The sequence below is a fragment of the Theropithecus gelada genome, chromosome 4, assembly GCF_003255815.1.
Source record: "Theropithecus gelada isolate Dixy chromosome 4, Tgel_1.0, whole genome shotgun sequence".
Lineage (NCBI taxonomy): Eukaryota > Metazoa > Chordata > Mammalia > Primates > Cercopithecidae > Theropithecus > Theropithecus gelada.
In genome coordinates, this window is record NC_037671.1 from 7,031,481 (window position 1) to 7,038,767 (window position 7,287).

Sequence of the window (7,287 nt, forward strand, 5' to 3'; positions counted from 1 at the left end):
TGGTCAGATAAGAAAATGTGTTTGAAATGTCTAGATGATATTAATTGGATCCCTGCTCATTTATTTAAATAAATGTTTATAAGTAAATAGGTATATCCAGGTATCTGTATTTCTTTAAGCCATGTTTGGATGATAAATCTTTTGGTTAATGGTGATGATTAGTCAGCCCAGTTCATATTTATACTTAGCTTTTTCTTTCTTCTTTCTTCCTCTCTCTGTTTTTTTTTTTTTTTTGCAAACATTCCTGGAAACAATTACCATTCAGAATACAAGGCAGAATCCAGCACCACCCTCCAACCAGTGGCAGCAGATCCTGGCTAGGAGGGGCCCTCAGAAGCAGGGCAGGAGCCTTTGAAAGGTCACTCTTGCAAACACAACCTCTATATGGCAACACAGATCATAAGCACAGAAAGGAATTGTGTTACAACTGGTGTTATGTTTGATGGGGAGTTGCAGGAGTTAATCAAGGAAGAATAAAACCTAGAGAAAAATATTGTACAAGAATTATTGATGGGTTTGTATTTAAAATCATTGTTTTCATTAGACTTTTTTTTACCCCTTTCAGTGGTCATGCTGGCATCAAGGCCCTGAGTGGATGCTCATAGCCGGGGTCTATTGAACATCACTGAAGGGAGAGACTCCAGGGACCTGCAAAAGGGCAGGATGACCAGGTAGAAGACGAGGACACCATAGCCCTGATTTTGAGTCTTTGCTTTGTCTCTTATTAGCTGTGTGGCCTTCAACCAATGCCTTACACGCTGGGACTCTGGCAGAGATGGCGTGTTCATCCTCAAATCATTTACTTTTCCACTGGGCACAGGGGAGAAACCAGGAACGCCCCCACGACTGACTCTGGCCAATGGGATGTCCATGGGAGGCACGTCTGCTGTGCCCAGACCTGGCCATTGACATGTCCACGCGCTCCCCGACTCCAGCTCTTCCCCTACCTGCTGGAGAAAGAAGGTGCTGATGACTAGAGAAGGACAGAGCCACAGAGAGAAGGGGCCTGGGTCCTGAAACACCACATGAAAAGCCACCATGCCAGAAGTGGTCTGTGGGTGTGCCTGTGTGTTAGCAGGGAATACACTTTTATTGTGCTGAGCCCCTGATAATTTGAGATTTATCTATTACTGCATCTAGAATTAGCTTCACTGATAGAGGCACATTTTCCTTGTCTATATCATGGAGGTAAAAATTGATCCTTATCTTAGGTGTCATAAAGGTGAAAAGAAATAATGTATAGGAAATGGTTTTAGAAATTCGATAAGTCCTCGCCGGGCGCAGTAGCTCACGCCTGTAATCCCAGCACTTTGGGAGGTTGAGGCAGGCGGATCACAAGGTCAGGAGATCAAGGCCATCCTGGCTAACACGGTGAAACTCCGTCTCTACTAAAAATACAAAAAATTAGCCAGGCGTGGTGGTGGGCGCCTGTAGTCCCAGCTACTTGGGAGGCTGAGGCAGGAGAATGGCGTGAACCCGGGAGGTGGAGCTTGCAGTGAGCTGAGATCGCGCCACTGCATTCCAGCCTGGGTGATAGAGCAAGACTCTGTCTCAAAAAAAAAAAAAAAAAAAAAAAGAAAAGAAAAGAAAAGAAAAGAAATTCTACAAGTCTTCATTACCAATCTGGTTAATCCACCTGGTTGCACCTGCTGGCAGCCCACTAGATCCATGGTATGCTTGGTCCTGGTCAATGCTCAGTGAGGCTCCCCAACGAGAAAGGCCTGAATCCACAAGTCATTCCTCAAGCCCCATGAGGGACCCTGTGCATGTCCAAGCAGACACCATTCCTCGCACTTTTGCTTCTCTGATGGGATGCCGCAGTGCCAGCTCATCCCTAGTGGCACATTTGACGTTCTGTTACATTTCTTCTACTTTGCTACCTGGAATTTCCCTCCCATATGATTCCTTTTTTTCCTGATAAAAAAAGGATTACATGCCTATTGTGGAAATTTTGAGAAGAAAATTTTATTGTGAAAAGAGTAAAACATCCACCCACTAAAGATGATCATTAACAATATTATGGCATATGTCTTCCCGTATTTCTTTCTTCTTTCTTTCTTTTTAAACATCTCTCACCTCTGGCTGAATCCTCATATTCCTTTTTTCTTTTTTTTTTGGTGGAGGTTGCTGAAAATTCTTGTATTTCTTAAGGTAAGTATATATATATATTTTTTACCATAGTTGAGAATACCATACACTATGATTTGGTAGCTTACATTTTATGTTGTGCTTGTCATGATCATAGCATTTCCCATATCACTAAAAGCTCTTACAGTCATGACTTTGAGTTCTATACTATTCCATTGTAAGGATGTACCATGATTTTCCCTGTTGTCAGTTAGTTAGGTTGTTTCTAGGTTTTCAGTTTTATAAGGAGTGCTGCAGTGAACATATTTGTAAACTGTGGATTGCTTCCTTTGCAATTTGAATTCTTTAAGGTCATTCAGGTTTTGGATCTGGGTAACATGTAGAAACCTATTACATTTCTTAGGTACAACCTGGTTTCCAGAATATAGCAGCATGGGAAGGTCGAATGTGGGCTACGAGGAGTCCCAGGTTTGATAGCGGAGATTCTTGAAGCCCGGACAGAGTGTTCTTTGCACTAGCTCTAGGTACAGGCATCTGAACTGCCTGAGCATAAGTAATGTGATGGTTCATTTTAGGCGTCGACTTGCCTAGATTATGGGGTACCCAGATAGCTGGCAAAGCATTATTTCTTGGTAAGTCTGTGAGGGTGTTTCCAGAAGAGATTGACATTTGAATCAGAGGACTGAGTAAGGAAGATCCGCCCTCACCTGATGTGGGCGGGCACCAGCCAATCTGCTGAGAGTCCTGATAGAACAAAAAGGCAGAGGAGGGGCAAATTTTCCCTTCTTCTGGAGCTGGGACACCCTTCTCCTTCTACCCTTGGACACCAGCACTCCAGGTTCTTTGGCCTTCAGCTCTGGAACTTGCACGTACCCCACAGGGTTCTCAGGCCTTAGTGTTGGTCTGAGCCACACTATTGACTTCCCTGGGCCTCCGGCTTACAGTTGGCTCTTCGTGGGACTTCTCAGCCTCCAGAATCCCATGAGCTGTTTTTCCTAATGAATCCTCTCTCATTATGTATCATCTGTCCATCCATCCTATTGGTTTAGTCTGAGTGAAAAACCCTAATATGTGAGACAATGGAGACCACCCTTCTCGTTCTCTGTGGGGGACATGCCCCCCTTTTTTCTTGGAAGAGTCTGGGTTGCACTGTCGGGCCAGACAACACACTTCTAAAAGTGTTATTCTCCCTCTCTTTCTGTATTTCCCTCCCTCCCTCCCTCCCTCCCTCCCTTCCTTCCTTCCTTCCTTCCTTCCTTCCTCCCTCCCTCCCTCCCTCTCTTCCTCTCTCTTTCTCCCTCCCTCCCTTCCTTCCTTCCTTCCTTTCTTCCTTCCTTCCCTCCTTCCTTCCATCCTTCTTTCCTTCCTCTCTTCTACACCTGAGCATTTTTTTTTACTGAGATGTAATTAATATTCCTTAAAATTTGCCTTTTAAAAGTGTAAAATTTGACGGTTTTTAACATAATCACAAAGTTTTGCAGCCATCACCACTAATTTCAGGACATTTTTATTACTCCCAGAAAGAAACACCAACCCCATTAATTGTCACTTCCCATGCTCCCCTCCCAGCCATTGGCAACCACTAATCTACTTTCTGTCTCTATGGATTTGCCTTTCTAGACTTCATATAAATGGAATCTATAACATGTGGCTTTTGGAGTCTGGCTTATTTTATTTAGCATAATGTCCTCAAGGTTTATCCATGTTGTTGTATATATTGGTTTTTCATTCTTCTCATGGCTGAATAATATTCAATTGTATGGATAGATCACATATCCATTCATCAATCGATAGACATTTGAGTTGTTTTCACTTTTTGACTATCATGAATAATCCCTCTGTGAACCTTTGTGTACAGGTTGTTATGTGGATGTATCTTTTCAATTCTCTTTGGCATGTATCTAGGAACAGAATTACTGTCTAATTTACTTTAGAATAGCAAAATTATTTTCCAGAGGGAAACACCATTTTACATTTTCACCAGCAATGTATGAGAGTTCCAGTATCTCCACGCTCTCTCTGCCACTTATTTGTCTATCTTTTTTATTATAGGTATCCAGGTAGGTGCGAAGTGGTACCTCATTGCGGTTTTGATGTTCATTTTCCTAATTACTAGTGATGCTGAACATCTTTTCTTTGCATACTGGCCATTTGTATATCTTCTTTGTGTGTAATTTCTGTCTACTCAAATCGGTTGTTTACAAAATTTTTGTTCTTTTCTTTTTATGATTACATTATAAGAACTCTTTACATATTCTAAATACTAGATGCTTATCATATATATAATTTGCAAATTTTTCTCCTATTCTGTGGGTTGTCTTGTCACTTTCGTGATAGTGCCCTTTGTCACAAAAGAGTTTTTAATGTTGATGAAGTCTATTTTTTGACTTCATCTATAAAATCCATAATTTTGATTTATCTTTCTTTTTCTTTTTTTGCTTAACGCTTTTGGTGTTATGTCTAAGAAACCATTGCTTAATTCAAGGTCATACAGATTTACTCCTGTGTTCTTTTTAGAGTATCGCAGTCTTAGCACTTTCACTTAAATCTCTGATTCATTTTGAGCTAATTTTGTATGTGGTGTGAGGTACAGGTCCAACTTCCTTCTTTTCCATGTGGATATCGAGTTATTCTAACACCATTTGTTTGAAAGACTATTCTTTCTTCATTTGATTGCCTTGGAACCCTTGTCAAAAACCAATTAACTATAAATATATGATTTTATTTCTGGACTCTCAATACATGTCTATCCTTATGGCAGTACTGTACTGTCTTGATTCATGTAGATTTGTCATACATTTTGAAATTGGAAAGCTTGTGTCTTTCAACTTGGTTTTTATTTCAAGATTGTTTTGGCTATACTGGGTCTCTTGTATTTCTACATAAATTTTATGATCAGTTTGTCAATTTAGACAAAAGAGGCAGCAGGAATTTTCATAAGGATTGCGTTGAATCTGTAGATCAACTCAAGGAGTATTGCCATGTTAACGTTATTGTCTTCCAGAATGTTATTCTTAAAAAACAGGACAAATTACAAATTTCAAGTTACTCAACTTCCATTTGCAACAGTTTAGTTTCTCTGCAATGTAAGTCACTCCTATTTACTCCAGCTACATTAAAAAATGGAATGCTTCACCTTGTCTGTAAATTATCTTGTTTGTACAAGATGAGCTCAACTATATTTCCTTATTAGACCTTAACAATTCCATTTTACTATGGTAATTAGGGGTAGGTACTACATGAATTTCACTGAAAGATGAAGAAGTTAGCTGGGCATGGTGGCTCACGTCTATAATCCCAGCACTTTGGGAGGCCGAGGCGGGTGGATCACCTGAGGTCAGGAGTTCATGACTAGCCTGGCTAACATGGTGAAACCCCGTCTCTACTAAAAATACAAAAATTAGCTGGGCGTGGTGGCACCCACCTGTAATCCCAGCTATTTGGGAGGCTGAGGCAGGAGAATCACTTGAACCCAGGAGGCAGAGGTTGCAGTGAGCTGAGATCGTGCCATTGCAGTCCAGCCTTAGTAACAAAAGTGAAACTTCATCTCAAAAAAAAATGTTGAAGAAGTCAAGGCAAAAAACTAACATTCAAGCAATTACCTCACTTGCCACAGACCAGATAGATCTGTGATGAGAATGAAAGACTGTAGTTCCCCCACTACTGTGCTCTCCTTAGGAATTAGCAAGAGCTTGTTTCCCATCCCAACTGCTTGTCCTGCATTCCCTTGTCTTGGTGTGGAATTTTGAAAAAGTACTTAATTCCTCTGAATCTGTTTTTTCATCTTTATTACAGCGGTGTGATCCCAGGTGACCAGGTGACCTCATGGGCCTGTGTTTGTAATATAAGACACACTCACTTTTAATGACAAATTAGAGTTATCAAAGTTATACCCTCCCCAGCCTGGCTTCCAGAAACCCTCTTCACAGTGTCCCCTATTTGTTCTGAGTCTCAAAAGAGTGTCTTCTGCGCGCAGAGCCAGTCTGTTAGCTGCAGTGATCTGCTCCATCACATCACTCCCGTTGACTCTCCTGCACCTGTTCCCCACCTCCACCCCCCTTGCTTCTGCAGGACCACAAGGAGTGCTTGTCATTGCATTGCCAAAACCAGGCAAGGTTGTTGTTTTGGGATTCATTCAAAGCTCCCTGTTCTACGGGCCCCACAGCAGGGCTGTTTCTATGCAGACAGGAAGAATAGTCTCCTCCACTCCAAATGCAGCAAGCAACTCTGCTCAGCCCTGGAGTCCTTGACTCATACTTGAAGAATCCTGTCAGCATCAGACCCTTGTATTCCTGGCCAGACTTCAACCAGCGGAAGCTCTTAGAGGGGGGAAAGATAGCATCCCATCACCACCTTCTCCCCATCACCTAGCCTGCTCCTCTCTCCCAGGTCACCACATAGAAGCTTGGATTAATGCAAGCCCACCAAAAGAAAAGTGGCGTGGGGGCAAGAGGGTAGGGGACCGTGTGTGGATCTCACCAGCAGTAGCTGGTGCCTGTTCTGGGGGCAAACGTGAGGTCTCTGATGATTTTAAATGGTGCCTACCCCAGGAGGTGGTGTGAGATTCACTGAAATAATGCAAGGTAAGTCCTGGCACCAAAAAGACATTTCCCCCAGGGTTTCAAAATGTCAAAGACGACGAAGTCCCTTTTCTGGTAAAAGGTGCATTTATTTTCCAAATACTTCTCACTGCCTCAGTGGAAATTTGCCTGGGCCTGTGGTTCCAGGGAACACTGTTTGGGGCAACCCCTTTTCTTCCTATGGACGTGTGTGACTCCATTCGAGTCCAGGAGGCAGATCGAAAGCAGGGTCAGAATCGCTGCCTCGTACGTTCACCTGGACAGGCACTGGGAGACGAAGGACCATCTGTGTCTCCGTCCATGGTATGGCCCAGCTGGTGCAAGAACCCCAGGTGCCGAAGGCGTTGCAGCCACCCTCCCCTGCCCACATGCCTGGGCGTCTCCGAACACTGCCCTTGGCGTCCACCAGAAATAGAAGATCGTTTCATCCACCCATGCAAGGTCTCTCCCGGGACTCCTCCTCCCCAGAAACCCAGGTGGTTCTGAGGGAGCTGCGCCAGTCCCTCTGCCTGCACGCCGCAGACCCTGCCCACGCTCCAGCGCCGCGTCCTCCGCAAGCGCGGTGAGATGGCTCATCCTTCCCTTCTCGCCTTTCTCACAGCCCAGGTGCTGCACCCAG